Raw genomic sequence first — 16,929 nt, forward strand, 5'->3', positions numbered from 1 at the left:
TTGAGTGGTTTGCAGTATTCTAACGCGTCGAATTTGCTTCTTAAATTGTTGAATCGGGGACATACATATAAAATGTGCTCGATGTTCTCCGTTTCTTCGCACACCTCACATAGTCCGCTTTCCTCCCACCTCCAACTAGCTCTGCGGTCCTTGGTTAGCATGTGTCCAGATCTTATCCTGTTTAGTGTTCTTATCTCCTTTACCGTCAGAATCAGGTTTTTGAACCAGATCTTTTTTCTTGGCTGTTGTTGTATGTGTTTGTACCACTTTCCTTTTTCCTCACTAGTTTTTTCGAACTCTCTCTCCCATTCATCCCATGACTCATTTTCTGCTACTTTGATTGCGTCGTCCATCGTCAAGGTGTTAAATATGTTCTGCGGTCCACTCGCACATTCTTTAGCTTTCTCGTCTGCCTTCTCGTTTCCTTTTATCCCTTGGTGGCTTGGTATCCATTGGATCCTTGTGTGTTTGTGTTCTTCTTTGGATAGCACTTTGTAAATCTCACTTGCCACACTGTTGTTCACTATCTTCTTGGTGTTTCTTAGTATCGCGCATCCACTCGCCGAGTCCGTTAGGATTAGTGTTTTGTCATATTTCTGCTTGCTGGACCAGTCTACTGCCTCCTTGATCGCCATGAGTTCTGCGTTCGTGATGGTCGTGTTGTTGTTGACTTTTCCTCCTTGGCTTAAATCCTTCCTTTCGTCGTAAAAAGCTAAAGCTGTCCCTTCTGCGATCTTGCTGCCATCCGTGTAGATCTTCGTGTACTCCCTGTACTTGTTGTTCGTTAATTCCGCTACCACTGCTCGCCATTGTTCCGCCGCCATGTCCTCTTTCCGTTGGTCCATTCCTTCGAGCTTAGCTTTGATTACCTGATGTAGATCGATTCCTCCAAACCTTCTTCTCCTTAGTAGCTCCGCCATGCTCTTGTCTTTTGGATACGTTTGCGCTACTATGTCAGCATTTTCCCAGGCTGTTGTCGAAAGAAATGAACCGTTGCTTTCGTCCGTGTCCAGAGTTTTTTGGATGAACCTTGCCAAAGGATCTTGGTGAAACACGCTTTTGATCATCTCTCGCTTCGTCAGCGCTTTCCTTCGCACGGCCATCGAGACCTGGCCCGTCTCGGAGATCATCACGTGCACCGGTGTTGTTTTCAGGTACCCCATTGCTGCTCTAATCGCTGCGTTTTGGACAACTTGGATTTTCCGTAGGTTTGTTTCTGCTGCACTGCCGTACACTGTTGCCCCGTAGTCCAGTCTGCTCCTCACAATGGCGTTTCCGATTTTCATTACCGTGAGTGGATTTGCTTCGCTTCGTTTCCCCGCAAGCATCTTGAGAAGAGGGATCTTCTTAGCTGCTTGCCTCACCACTTCCTCGATGTGTTTCCTGTGAGTCAGTTCTCTGTCCAGCGTAAATCCGAGGTATTTGTGCGTGTTGACCAGCTCCAGCTTGTGACCTTTCAGCTTGATTCTAAGGTGGTCAGTCCTCTTTCTGGTGAACGGTATCACCGCGCATTTCGCTGGGTTCACCTTCAGCTCGAGTTCTTCCAGCAGCAAGACCAACTTGTCCAAGAAGGCGTTGAGGTTGGCTTCGGCTTCTTCCAGTGATCTTCCGGTAGCTATAACTGCAAGATCATCCGCGAACTGAACCATTTCGCAATTTTCATTGTTCAGAGTGTGCAGTCCCGCCGTGTAGCAGTTGAAGAAGGTGGGGGATGTTGAACAGCCTTGCGCGAGCCCTTCGCTGACTTCCATCTCGATCTGCCCATCTTGTGTGTCCAGCACCAGTACTCTCCTCTTAAGAAAGGTATGGCACCAGCTCACGAGTTTTTGTGGGAAACCCATTTTGGCTAGAATCTCCAGCAGTTTGGTCGTGTTAACGCAGTCAAAGGCTTTGGAAATGTCCAGAAAGGTTACCAAACACTCCAGTTTTGCAGCCTTAGCTTCTTTAACTGAGTTAACTACGTAGTTCACGCAAGTCGAAGCTGATCTGTTCTTCCTGAAACCGAAGGAGCCTTCAGGAAGCACTCCCTTGATTTCCACAATTTCCTCCATCCTCTCCTTAACTACTGCGTTGATGATCTTGAGATTAACGTTCATCAGGCTGATCGGACGTTTTGCGCTTACCAACTCTGGATCCGCGTTCTGCTTGGGGATAGGTTTTATCCTCGTTTTCCGCCACCTTTCCGGGATCTCCTCCGTCAGGAACACTTCGTTGAGCATTTCTGCAACTTTGGCCTTCATGTCCAGATTTAGTCCCTTCAATATTCTGTAAGACATTCCGTCTTCCCCGGGAGCCGAGTGCAGCTTTTTCTTCTTTAGGACCTTGAACACCTCCGCCTCCTGAATCGCCTCTCCGTACGCCTCGAACTCCTCCGCCATGCTGGTTTCCGGACAGTTGACCTCTTTTTTCTTGTCTCCAAAGTAGAAGTCCATGAACTCTTGACCTTTCTCCGTTGACAACGAAATGTTTATTCGGCTTTCTCCAGATAGCGCAGTGTCTATCCCCTTGACAATGTTCCACATGTGTTTTGCAGGGGTGTTTTCATCTATGTTTCTGCTGAGCTCCGTAGTGTATCTCCTCTTCTCTTTCCTAGCCTCTCTCTTGTAGATCGCTCTTTTCTTTTTCCACTCCAGCTGCGCCGATCTTGACTTGTGCGCGTTGAAATTTCTCAGTGCTTCCCTTTTTTCATCGTACAGCTCTCCGATCTTGGGTGTCCACCATTTCTTCAGATAGTTCGCCTTCTTGTTCTTCACCACGTAGCTTGCCTCCTCTAACGCTCCCTCGAAGATTTCCTGCATTTCTTGCGGATTGTACAGAAACTGTGGCCTGATGTCGTTGAGCGCTTCGATCACTTTTTCACTATTTATCATCTTCTTTTTACTTAACACCACTGGGATCTTCGTATCAACATCAATTTCCACTGTTAGATGTGCACTTCCAAATTCTTCTTGTACCACTTTCCACTTTGTTTTCCTTGCTATTCCGCTCGTAGCCAGTGTTAGGTCGATGGCTGATCTTCTCTCGTCTACCCTTGCCACCATCGTGGGACTCCCGTCGTTCAGCAGTATCAGCTTCGAATCCATAATCAGCTCAAGAAGTCGCCGCCCCCTCGCGCAGTCCTTGAATTCTGGACTCCAGCTAGTGTTGTGTGCGTTGAAGTCGCCTCCCACAACAATTTCGCCGTTGACCTGATCCAACCACCCGAAAAGGGTTTCCAGCTCCGCGATTGCCGTTCTGTTGTTCTTGTCGGGGATGTACACCGAGAAAATCGACACTGGAACAGAACCGTCCACAATCCTCACTCCTACCGCTTCGATCCATTCCAAATCCGGCATCTTTATCTGCTTTCCTTTGAGGTCTGCTCTCACCAACACTCCTACTCCACCGTGACCTTCTGCTCTTCTCTTTGAAAACATTGAAAAGTTTTTCAATTTGAACGTTTCCTTCTCCTTCAGCCAAATTTCTTGCAAAATCGCTACTTGTATGTTCTGGGTCGCCATGTAATATTGTAATCCTTCCCTGGTATCGCTTGGTCTGATACTCTGAATGTTGTGCTGCATCATTTTCAGATGTTTACTGGCCATTTTGAGGTCCTTCTTCTATTCTGGGGTGTTGTGTTCTTTTTTTTGCGGCGGTGTTTTGTATGATGTTCTTGATTTCGTCGTAAACCTGTAGAATCAGCTGATCGGAGTCAATCTCGGAGCCCGACCCACTCAGCTTGCGTTCAATCTCCTCCTTCAGATCGGTCAGCGGCTTGAGCCACGTTTTTTCTCTCAGCTGCCTCAGCAGATCCTGCCGGAACTGAGACACAATCTCTTCTACCACCTTCACGCTCAGCATACACTCCGACCGTCCTCCTTCCTGTGTCATGCCCTCCGATTCCTCATTCCTCCGCTTGCTCCCATCCGCTAGCACATCCGAGTAGCTCGTCCTTCTCCTGTTACTGCTTCCGCTTGCCTCCTTGTCATCGTCACGTAGGCCTCCGTTCATCTCCGGAAAATCCTCCTGCGACAGCAGCTCGAATCTGTTCCCGGATGATCTAGGAAATTGCTCCGCCGCCTCCTTGAAGGACTGTCCCTTTTCCATCATTGTTTGTCTTATCTTCATTCTCCTCTTCCGCTCCGGACAATCCATGCTTCCTGCCACATGATCCTTCTTGCAGTTCGGACACTTTGGTTGATCCTCGCACTCCTCTTCCTTGTGTCCTCCTCCGCAGCGTTTGCATTTGGGCTTACCTCGGCAGCTCTTGGTACCATGCCCGTATTTCCAACACTTTGTGCAGAGCTTCACCGGAAACACATACATCTCGGCTTTGAACGGACATCCATAGATTTTCAAGGACTGCGGCACCAGGGTTCCTTTGACCGTAACTTTGATGTTGTTCGTATCGATCAACTCGTCCTCTCCTGGGCCTCGCCGCTTGATCCTCTCCACCTTCAGTACTTCCGTTCCAGCCTGGATGTTGAGCTTGATTTCCTTCTCGTTGTACTCCTTGGGGACACCTTTCACGAAGCAGATAGTCTCCGTGCTACTTTTCGGCATGAAGACCTTGAGGTTGTGCGGCTCGAAGTTGATCTTCGTGAATTCAGCGTAGTTCTCCTTCTTCTCCAACTCAATCTTGTACCGCATCCTTCCGACCATCGTGATCTCCTTAGCCTTTGCGAACTTGGCATCCTTCAGGATTTTCCCAACCGCCACGGGCTGTTTCGGGAATTCCTTTTCGAAGTCGATCGGTTCCAAAAAAGCCGTCAGGAAACACTCTTTCTGCTTCCTGTTCTGTTCGCTGCTTCTTCCTGTTCCGCTGCCTCCAGCAGTCACTCCCCCAGCTGCAGCACTTCCGGTCGCCGAACCTCCTCTTCCTCTTAATCGCATGTTACTCATCTCTTCTTACTCTACAGAAATCACTTATCACTTAAAATTTTTCTCTTTCCTTAAAACTATATTTACAACTTAAACATATTTTTTCTCTATGGTTTTCTTATACAATATTTAATCTTCTTCTTTTCCAAATGGCGGATCACGATTCCCAACTTCCTCTTGCACTCAGTTTCTCGTAGAACTTCCCAACGCCAAATGCTGCAACTTCCGGCCAACTGTCGGTTTCGGCACCGTTCTCTGCCACTCGCGCCGGATTTTCACTCCGAAAACGGTTTTTCTTGCGACAATTTTTGCTCCGAAAAAAAGCACGCGTCGTCTCACGTCGAGTTTCCCGCTGCGAGTGAAATCTGGAAATTTCCCGAAGAGCTGCACAAAAGTAACTTGAGCTGTGGATGCGAAAAAGTTGTTGTGTCAACAGAGCAAGGAAGGTGCAATGCTTGCAACATTTTAGTGCACTTGCAAGTTATTTAAATTTTTAGGTGACACCCCCTGATGACACATCAACAATTAATGACAACAAAACAGTTTGGATCATATTTCCAATACGTTCCCTTTCCGCTCGTTCCTGCATGCACTTTGTGGGTCGTATTTTTTACACTGAGAAAAAAAGAACACTTCTTGGACAACAAAATATACTATATCTATTCGTACCCATTATTGGGTAACTATTGAGTTACGCGTGTTACGTAATAAAATAATAATTAACCCACCGGAGGTCGCGTACGTGTACTTTGTACACAGTTTGTAAGGGCACTTGTAAGAAAGGCGAAAACACGCGACTTCCCGAAGGTTAAGGGAGCGAACAGATGTTTTGACAGACAGTTTAATTAATTAAATAGTAGTAAATTAACAAATAGTGAAGAAAAATTGGTGTGCATTGCTTTTATTTTCATGGATGCTTGTGAACACAAACCACACGCTTTAGTCGGTATTCTCGGTTTGGCATTCGATCACAATATTTACCTTTGATGATAGCAGTGGCTGTGTGTCAACCCATTTGCCTACGGCAATACAACACCGCTACTATAGTAAAAGCGGATTAATAATATTATTTTGTTCGGATTAGTAGACGATTAGCCGATTTTCAAATTAAGAGCAGTAAAGATCTCAGATATTTTGGTAAAATGTTGTCCAGTTCTATCACGTGACCCTTCGATGAGCCTGAAAATTCAAGATATTGCTGTCTTTATCAAAACTTATGAGTAAAGTAAAACATAAGAGATCATTAAACGGTGGACGATGCTATTTAGATGAATAATTCATCTAAATTATTCCACCTATAAAGGTGGATTAAGAAATGTTTTTTATATATGTTTTAGAGGACATCAAATGCCAACTTTTCAGATATTTCCAGAATGGGCTAAAAATCTTAGACCGAGTTATGATTTTTTGAATCAATATCAAAAAATCGAAATATTGGTAGTCAATCAAAAAATCGGATAATCGAAAAATCGAAATATTGGTCGCAAATTTTTCAATTTCATTTTTCGATGTAAAATCGAATTTGCAATCAAAAAGTACTTCAGTGAAATTTGGATAAACTGCGCCGTTTCCAAGTTATAGCCATGTTTGCCCACTTTTGAAAAACAATATTTTTGAAAAGCTGTTTACAATGTTAAAATATGAAACATTCGGGAAATTTTTCGATCTTTTCGAAAACAATATTTTCAAAAATGTGAAATCAAGACTAACATTTCAAAAGGACCAAACATTCAATATTACGCTCTTTTGAAATGTCGATTTCACATTTTTGAAAATATTGTTTTCGAATAGATCGGAAATTTCACGAATTTTTCATATTTTAACATTGTAAATCGGACTATTTATTGCTCATAACTGAAAACATAATATTTTTTCAGTGTTACTATACTACCTGGATAGTAAATTAGCTTATATCTGTAAGCCCATACATCTAATTGAAATGTGGTCAGAGCCAAACTAATGGGAAATTGGACGAGCTTTCCGGTAAAAATATTTTTGAGACTGAAAAATCAAGTCTGTCATATAGAAATTGCCAAAAACCATAAAAAAAAACAATTTTTTCAACATTTTTATTTTTAAAACAGCTGTAACTTCACAATTGTCTGGAGAATCGATTCCCGTATTCGGCTTTTGAAAATGTTGACGTTTAGAGCACTTAAAAAAAAAACAGTTTCAGTAAATGATTTTTGTTTTTTTAGGTGAGTTGCTCCATCCTGTATCCATCCCGTGAGTCTTTTTGTAACATCTAAGGCTATTTTCACAAAATTTTTGAACGAAAAAAATCGTGGGCTCACCTTTAAATTTGACTTTTAAACTTAAAAACCAAAAAATATCATGAATGTAGAGTGTTTTTTTTGTTTAAGTGTATTTTTTTCGGAAAGCCCGTCAAATTTTCTACAAGTTTGTCTTTGACCACTTTTTGATACGTTGCAACGGCTTCGAGATACAGCAATATTTAAATTACGAAATACAAAAATATTTAAAACACTTACGCCCTTCTCAAATGTCATTATCGAGTGTAACTGGCTCCATATACACAAAAATGGCTTATATATGCCTGGGATAACATGTCTACAAAGTTTCATTGAAATCGGAGAGGGTCGGGTACAACCGATTCCCTATTTGGCATGGAATTGCTCTATACTTATAACTATTGAATAGACAAGAGTAAGAAAAAGTTTTCAAAAAACTTACAGAAGTGCAATGAGGAAAGGATAGATAAAGAGAAAGCTTAACACTAGATCACAAAAAAGATGTTCATTTTTCGAGTGATTTTATAGCCTTTCAGTCACACAGTCAGTCAGGAAGGCAAAACATTGTTATAAGGCTAGGTTGAAACTTGAAACTTGAAACTGAAATTATTGGTAAAAAAAAGTTCATTAGATCGAGAAAATTAAAACCACATGAATTTGCTCAGTGATCATCATTTCCGTACGACCCCCAACCAAACCCCACAACTCTCAGTTCAAATCTTGAGAGCGCACGGCGGCCGCACCAGCAAGTTCCTCGGCAAAGCTCTCAATGTCTTGCACTTGGCCAGCCAACAGACCCGGTTTACCGCAGCCGCTCCTCACATCGGTAGCCCCCCAAGAGTCGCGATCGTACGGGGGTACGGTTTCTCCTCGAAACGGCATTCACTCAGTTCGCTGGGAACGTTCGTCGGGGACCGTCGCAGACCTTTTCGTAGAGTGCCGTTTCGTTTCGGATTTCTTTGTTGGTGGACACTTCAGTGGTTGGAATCGGTTCACCAGGTGGATGCCAAGGGCACAAACAGCAGTCGGAATTCCTGGCGGTTTCAGTCGCGCTGGCTCGTGGGCATTTTTGTGGCTTGCGAGGGAACTTCGTGTGAAATCGATAGCTGTTTGAGCTTTTGGAGGAACAGGAAAATTTAACGGATACTTTATAATTAAGCTGCGAGCGCGAGAAAAGCGGTCAAATCGGCGCTGTTCAACGGTGCACGAAAGATTCCAGGAAGAAGGCTAGGAAAACAACAAAAAACGGCAAGTGACGAACCCGCAAACCCCGTTGGCAAACACAGTGAATTCGAGTGTGACCGGAAGAAAGGTTTCCCAGAGTTGCCAAATTGGGCGAAATTTATGCGTCGCGACAAAGTGCGAAAAAAAAGAGTGGCGGTGACATCATCTACAACCTGTTTAACCAGAAGTGTTGAAAAATCGACAGTCGAAGCTTAGAAGTGTGTCCAAACTAACTTGTTTAAATCTCAGTGGGTGAAAGATAACGCATCGTTGAGCTTTCAAAGTGAAAATTTTCCTCCCCCACTCGTCAATTCTGTTGAAAGCTTAGCAAAAAAAGTAAAATTGTTGTGAAGGTGTTCATCAGTTTTTTGCAACTACTGAAAACAGAAAGTATTAGTGCAGTGAAATTCGTTCGCAATCGGTGAGAATTGATAACAAGATTTTTTGCTGAAACAAAAAAAGAAGAAAAAGTTTTGACGACTTGTGAAGCTGCCAGCATAAAAAAGTGTCGAAAAACCTGTTTTATTAAATCTGCCAACGGAAAAGAAGAAAAGATTTTAAAAAGTGCAGCAATCGAGCTTCTCTTCTCTGTGGCGTGGAATTTCTTTGGCTGAACGGATTTTATTCATCGGTAGGAGTGGAAGTGGGAGAGCCTGGCGATCGATTCACGCACACATTTTTTAACCGTTTTATTCATTGGTAAGTACACAACGGGAGGAGGAGCAGATCTCATAACCGATTTGCATCTTTTGATGTTTGCCTCCCACGTACAGCTGCCCGTGGTGGGCGATGTTCTTGAGAGAGGGATTTTCAAGGCAATCGTGATCTTCTTTCAATTATTGATCTGTTAAATTCGGATTGAATGTGGGTTATTGCTTGCTGAAGCAAATTCAATGAGTTCATAGCAATATCGACGTCGTCGTGCATGTCACACCCGCCATTTTGACGTTCCGAGAAAAACGCGTTTTAATGTTTGACCTTGAATAAACAAAAACGAAAGCACGCAATGTAAACAATAACAAACACGTTTTGTTTGGCTGACCATTCTGTGCATTGTCCCAAAGTTTGGTTGAATTTTGGTCGCTGGAGTCCCGAGTTATAATTACAAATGTTTACGGTAGTCTTACTTGTACGTGCGGCAAACGCATCCTGACTTTCTTGGCCTGAAATCCCTTTGGCCTTTTGTCGCACTTACATCAATTTTCAGGGAGCGACAAGATAGCACGACAAGATTGAAACTACTTTCATATGTAAAGTGACAAAAATGCACGGAGTTTTTTCGGTTTTTGTTGAATATCTCAGGATTGAAATCGAATTTTGGGGATCTGTGAAGGTCAAAAGGTGATGCATTGTGAGCTGCACAAAATGGCGTTCTTAACTCAATTTGGCCCAAAATGCACGTACGACAAGTTAGCACGACGGCGACGATATGGGAAATCGATTCAGCTGAGATTAAATAATGACTTGAACTTTTGTCCCTCGGCCATTGTCAGAAATTAGCTGGAACAAAAATCAAATTTTTAGACTTATTTAAAAAAAAATAAGCAAAAAGCATCACATAACTGATAAGGTATGATGATAGCTATACTCCCGCAATAAATTTGAAATACCGTCATCTGGGGTTTATCGGGACTACAGTTTGAAAAAAAAACAGCAGTTTTTGGAGCACTTAAAAGCCTGACATTTGGAAAAAGATGCTCTATTTTTGTTGTTCTGTGTCTGTTTTACTTAGTTTTAAGTCTATTTCCGATCTGTAATCACAAAATTGATATTTATTTTTTAACTTAAAATAGTCTCATGGGATTGAAATTTTAAATATAACCGATTTCAAATGTACTCTTAATAGTTTACAATTAATTGTACAAGTTTTCCCAATGTAAATTCACATGTTTAGCGAAAATTTATACTTTTTGTTTGTTTTTTTTTTTTGCAGAAGGAGGAGAAAAATACAATTTTGTATTACAAACAAATATTGACGTTTCAAATAAACATGTTAGAATTCGTATGAATTTGGTTGCCAGAGTAAAGAAATTCATAAAAACTGCCTTTGATGTAATCACCTTAAGGTGAAGCCGTTGATCATTTTCGATGAAAATTGATCATCACTATAAAATATTCTGTATTAAATTCAATTTAACGAATTTCAGCACCAAAATGAATCAGCATGTGCCGGTTGTTGCCTACTTGAAGCCACAGAAAGAATTTTTGATCTAAATCATTTGTGCTTCAAAATTTATATAATTTTGTGGCACAGTCATTGAAGTCCTAATTGGCAATCATTGATTGATGACGATTTCCATAACTTCACAAGGAATGGGATAATCGTTACCAAAAGGAATCAGCATGTGTAGGGCACTATTCTAAACAACTTGTTGAAGGAATTTTGTCAAAATATTGAAAGCGACGCAAAATTTATATCTTTGAACGAAAAATCATGACAATGATGGAAGTCTTCACGTTAAAGAAATGTCAAACAATTGTCTCGTGTGACAAGGAAGCAAAAGCGATTTCGATTCATGAAAAAAAAATTACGAGAAAGTTAACTAAAAAGTTAAACTATTTGGGATTTTTTTATTACCAAAATCACTTATTAAGTAATGTTCTAACTTACCTCGCAGATCTCAAATTCCATTGAATATTTTTTAGATTCATTTAATTACAAATGGCATGAAAGTTTTTTTTATAACTCTTTACGAACAATTTAATATTACTGAAAAGTAAACCGGACATAGTTTTCATAAAGTTAAGTGAGATCCGACTTTGAAAAAAGTACATAAATATCTCTTTAGTGGTCATATTATGTGACAGGGTTGCCAGATCGTCAACATTTTGGACTCGTTAGAAAAGTCTTTCAATTACCCTTTCAATCTATAGATAAATCAACAAAATTTTACGTTGAATCAAACTTAATTCTTCTCAATTACACAAAGGTGCCTGGACGTTTAGCGTTGATTCGACACAAATCTTGTTTTTTTTCTATCATAACACGTTTTAATAATTCAAATATGCCTTCATTTTCTGCGTAATCAAGTCTAACCCAGGGCCAATGTGTCGACTCGAAAAATGAGGTAAACGGAAAAATATCAACTCCCGAAATAGTGAATTGTGTTCACGAATTTGAGAACCACTAAGAAATATAATTACGTTTATAGTGCAAATGCACCATATTCAAGAATAAATCTCTTCTTGGTTCTCAAATTCATGAACACAATTCACGATTACGGGAATTGTTTTTTATTCTGTTTAGAAGAATGCATTCTAATTTTGTAGTAAACAGTTTCAGATTACAGTTGATATCACTTCCATCAAAATCTTTAAATTTTGTTTTTTTGTATTGTACTCTGTTTGTTTTTTTATTTTGTTGAATTTAAGTTTTGCTATAAATCTTTTTTCTTGTTTCAAAAGATGAATACAATCTCTTGTTTGTAAAAGACTCATGTTTAATGAAACAGGTTAAATCTGAAGTTTTTTTAAAGGTCCAATAAACCAAATTTCCAGTTTTTTGGGTGTTTTTGAAGCCGCTTTTAATCGGGGTATGAAAAAAACACCCAAAAAATAAAAAAAAACTGAAAATTTGGTTTATTAGACCTTTTAAAAAAAGTCCAGAAATAAACTTCAACAACTTAAAAATCCTGTTTACTATAAAATAAACAATTTTAAGCTGAAACTGCTTCTAACATTTTTCCAATTTAAATTAAAGCAGATAAGAAAAAACCAGCAACTCACACATTTTATTTCCTGCTCAAATTCCACCCACATTTAAATAACCACACACCCACTCACTCCAGTTAAGCATAAACGGGTGCATGGGTATGCCGGTCGAAAAGATTAGCAACGTGACGTCTTCCCCAACCCCACCAACCGAGCAGAGCAGAGCAGAGGTCAACAACAACAAGTAATAAAAGAAGAAGAAACCCTCCACAATCCCGGCAGTTATAAGTTATAAGATTGTTGCCAGTGCGAGCATCATCAACACATGGATAGAAAAGAGAGCGAGAGCTGTACAGTTATGTTGCTACATTTCTTTGTGGCTCCCCTCGCCAACCCAACTCCGATTACACACCACCAAGGCGGGTGAGCTTTATATCTGCAGAGTTTTTTTTTGTAGAAAAAAGCGAATAAAATATAAAAGTGTACGAGATACCGGGTTTTGGTCGTTTGTTGTGAATTGCTTGAAGTTGAGAAGCTTCAAATGTTTTGCGTTTATTTTTTTTCGGATTTTTTTTTGTTTTAATAATTTTTCATAACTATTTTCTTCAGTGTAACAATTTTCTTAAAAGTTGTAGAGAAAATAGAGCAAAAATAAGATATGAAGATTTGCTTGCATTTTTAATCCAACTCAGCAAGTCTTGTTTTGAAAAATGACTCTTCATTTTCAAAATTTTCAAAAAATCATCAATTCATTTGGTGCCTGAAAAGGGCATCGTTTTCTTCAACAACTGTGGCTTTTTCTAATTCAAAAATCATTCATTTCTTGCACGTGATTGCAACACACACATTCCAACCTTCAAAAACAAACGTGAGATTGAGATGTGCGCTCACGAATCTTGCAGGGCGGCACCCAAGGCCTGCGCACAAAAAGTTAAATTGAATATTTTGCAATCAACGCCCCCTCCCAGACCCAAAAGGAAGGTAGCAACTTGCGATTCTCAATTACGGTACCAGCAATTTCACACCTTAATTGCTGCTACTCTGCTGCTTCAGCTAAGTTGAGCCAAAGTGAACGCATATACGTGTGGACCTAATACAAACCAATCGCGGGGTTTTGCCCTTCAACCTTTCAATACCACCACGAGTGGTTGCCTTTTTGTTCGTGAAAAGCTCGTTCTTGCCGCGCTGTCAAATAGTTTTACGAGCCTGTCAGCATCTCAACACCAGCCGCGGATTGCCTTTCGTAATGGAAATGCCAATATTTGCCAAGTGGCCAGCTCTGGGTTGAAAAGAGAAGAGTTGAAAAAAAAACCTTTTCAAGGTTGATGAAACCACTTAACAAACTAGCCAAGGAAAAGTACCTACTAAGTGACCTGCCTCCTTTGGCTGGTGGTTTGCGAGGAATCCTGACATTCCATTAACAAGTTGCGGGTTATAACAGCTTGCATTTTTGTTGCATAAGGTCAGCTGAGATTTAATCTCTTGTAACAATGCAGGTGATAGTAGATCGTTTTAAGCTGAATTAGAGCTAATTTAAAGTTGACTCAACTTTAGTCATTGAGTAATTTGGCCAGATTAAAGATCACTACCATGTTACTGTCATTCTAATTAAAGTCACTGTGCTAAGTATTATTATTATTTTTTGCTCAGCTGTAGTAACTCTTCACTTGAAAGAGGTTTGTCAATGCAGAAAAATGTTAATGATCGCGTGCCCCCTTCCCCCTTCGTCAATGAGTGTTTCAGTTAACCCTGCAACGGTTTATGCTGAGTCACGCGCGTTGTCTCGATAACTTGGTCACCTGTGCCGTCCGTGTCGAAGTTGAAGTGTGTGCGATCGCATCGTTGACGAGCTGCCAATCGGAAAGTGACACCATTTGGACTCCCCCCCCCACACGTTCAACGAGTGGAGCTTACTTGTAATGACTGGTGATTATTTTCTTGCGTTTAAAAATTTGTATTAATTAAAAAACAAACTTGTTAACTATCAAGAATTTTTGTAAATTATAAATTTCCACCGATTGGTAAAAGACGAAAAACTTTAGGAAATAAGAATTTTTCATCAATTCATTGAAACTGTAAAACTAAATATAGCAAAGCTTACTTTTCAATTATTTTTATATTGGGCTTGACTTTTTAAATTTAATTTTTGTACTAACTTTGACTTTAACTTAAATTCAATTTTGTACTAAGGTTTGATACATTGCTTTATTTTAGGTGAATCACATTGAAGACTATAAAATGTGTTTTTTTTTGCCTTTCTAACTAAAGAAAAGTATAGGGTATGTTTTTTGTTTTAAAGTTAAACATTTAGTTAAATTTAGTTATTCAAAAAATGTGCATTCAAATCATATGCATTTTTCACGGTACTATTTTTTGCAACGGCCTTAGCAAATATTTTTCAAAGATTATGTCGCCCCCCCTTCAAAATTGGTCCGAAATATCAGGGGGCAAAAAAAATATTTTTTCAAAAATCTTCAAAATTTTAATGAAACTAGAATTAAAATCAACTTAAACAATCTAAAACGCATTTTTCTGCATTGATAATCATATTAATCATGTTTGGGTTGGATTAAAAATATTTTGAATTTTTATGAAATTCCAATGTACAGCACCGCAAAAACTTTTTTTTTGCAAAAAAAATAAATTTTCGTCAATACTTAGGTATTTTGAAAACAAATGATTGCAAAACAACTGGCCAGGTGTAAAATGCATTTTTAAACACTTTTTTCATTCAAGTGTTGAAACCATGACTTGTAAATTCAATTTTTAAAGTTTTTTATTTTTTTGCCCCCCCCCCCCCCTCGACTTTGGTCAGAGTCGAGGGTAGAGCGTCCAATTTCCCGGGGTCACACAATTCCCGGGAAACGGGAAATTTTCAACAAATTTCCCGGGAAATCCCGGGAATTCCCGGGAAATTTAAAATTTATCGAAAATTGTTCTGATCTTGGTTCTGATTATTATTTTGCAATCTAATTGAACAGACTAGCAACTTAAGTATTGAAAATAAGAGTTGGGATCAATTAATGCTTTCACTGCTTTAAAAAAACATATAACTTAAAGAAAATACAGAAATTTTCTAAATTTATAAGCTGTTTTGAAAATTCGCACAAAATATCAAAAAATAATCAGTCGTGTTTTTTGTGTTAAGAAGTATTATTTTTCTAATCACAGTGAATAGTATGAGAGAATTTGGTCAAGCATAATATTGACACATTAAGTTGAAATAAAAACAAAAACCATGCAAAAAATATGTTTTTCTTTGCAAATCTTTTTTCCAGAACAAATCTTACTTGTTTAAGTTCAAGCTCATCATTCATAGATTAGCATTGAATTTACATTAAAAATCTGCTTTTTCACTTGAAATACCATTTTTATTAAATCACATCTCAAAGTTTTCATAAATTTGGAGCGAGTTTCTGAAACATGAATTCATTTTTGGGCACCATTCTTTTCTTAGGCTTGGTAGCTCCATGGCCCTTAAAATTTCCAACTTTAAACTGTAATTTATTGAACACATTTAATCAAATTAAAAAAAAATTCTTGCGCAACCTTTTTTGAGACATTTTATGATACCAATTTAATTTTCATCCAATTTGGTCATGGTAAACAAAAACGTAAAAAAAACTCAATTTTGATCTTGGCGGTAAGGGGTACCTTATTTTCAAATCAAATAAAAACAATTTTCGTTTAAAATCTTACCAAAATTATAAAAGTTTAGTTTCATTCAATCAAATCGTAATTTTTGTTGCCCACAAATAAACAAGAAATATTCCCAGTTGTGAATAGTTCACAAATTAATATTATTTGAAATAAACCTTGACAGGAAATTTTAAGTAGAATTGATAAGTTCAATAATTACACAAAATAAAATAAAATTGAGCTCTTTAATTATTTTTTGATAAATTTGAAAAAGTGCCAAAAAGTTTAGAAAATGTAAATTCCGCTTGAATTTCGGGAATTCCCGGGAAATTTACAAATTTCCCGGGAAACGGGAAATATTTTTTTTTCGGGAAATCCCGGGAATTCCCGGGATTTTTTTTCCCGGGACGGGAAATTGGACGCTCTAGTCGAGGGACATAAACTTAAAAAAATATTTGCAACGGCCTAATTGAAAAAAAAACTGAATTAAGGAGGATTAAATCAAAAGATTTATTATGTAGGTGATGGCAATCGGTTTTCAATGTGTAGAAAATTATTTAAAACTCATAAAGCTAATTGCCGGTTCCACTACGTAAACAAATAAAACAATAATCTCTACACCAAACGATATGCACCATGGTTTCAAATTGCGTCGTTCAAAAAGCCCTTATTGCGTACATCATTTTACGTGATTTGACAATTAAAACGTAAGTGTCTGTGCACGTTAATTTTCGCAAAATGGCGCAAAAATTACATCGAAACGGTTCGACACACTTTGGGCACGGCTGGTGTACATTTGCACACCAATGCTCCACATAAACACACGTTCACTGTCGCACAATCTCTTTCCAGTTCTTTTTTTTTTTTTTCAATTCGCCAAAGTGCCTTTTCAGCAAAAAGCCACCGCGAAAAAAGAACACGTGTAACGTGTACAAAAATATAACGTTTTATAACCGACGTAATTGCTTTATTTACATTTTTGCCGAGAAGTTTGTGTGTTTTCTAACCAGCAAGCGACACGCACTCACAATAAGCGACGAACCCCCCTCGAGTTTCGATTGAGTGCAATTGAAAGAAGCTTGGCATTAAGGACAGGAATGCCATTAGCACGTAACGCGCCGGTGATGGCAGCCCTCGGTCGTTGTAACGCGCGACTTATGTAAATCAGGTGTGTGTGTGTGTTCAAAGTCGTCGGCGATGAATTTCGAACCGTTCCTCGTTCAAGTCTAGGTCTAGTCGATTAAAACCATGCCATTATCGCATGCCATCGCGCAGCAGGGCTTCGATATGTTGTCAGTGCAGT

The 16,929-nt window shown here is 39.2% G+C and overlaps 1 protein-coding gene across 1 annotated transcript in view; it reads left to right on the forward strand.

Annotated features, from left to right (window-relative positions):
- Nucleotides 1–7,991: 7,991 nt before the first annotated feature.
- Nucleotides 7,992–16,929, forward strand: part of LOC6036904 (calpain-C) — a 61,382-nt gene continuing 52,444 nt past the window's right edge. The window contains exons 1-2 of the mRNA XM_038254857.1: nt 7,992–8,111; nt 8,272–9,035. The gene's annotated coding sequence lies outside the window, so the exon portion shown is untranslated. The remainder of the gene's footprint in view (nt 8,112–8,271; nt 9,036–16,929) is intronic.

Source organism: Culex quinquefasciatus, chromosome 2, assembly GCF_015732765.1.
Source record: "Culex quinquefasciatus strain JHB chromosome 2, VPISU_Cqui_1.0_pri_paternal, whole genome shotgun sequence".
Classification (NCBI taxonomy): domain Eukaryota; kingdom Metazoa; phylum Arthropoda; class Insecta; order Diptera; family Culicidae; genus Culex; species Culex quinquefasciatus.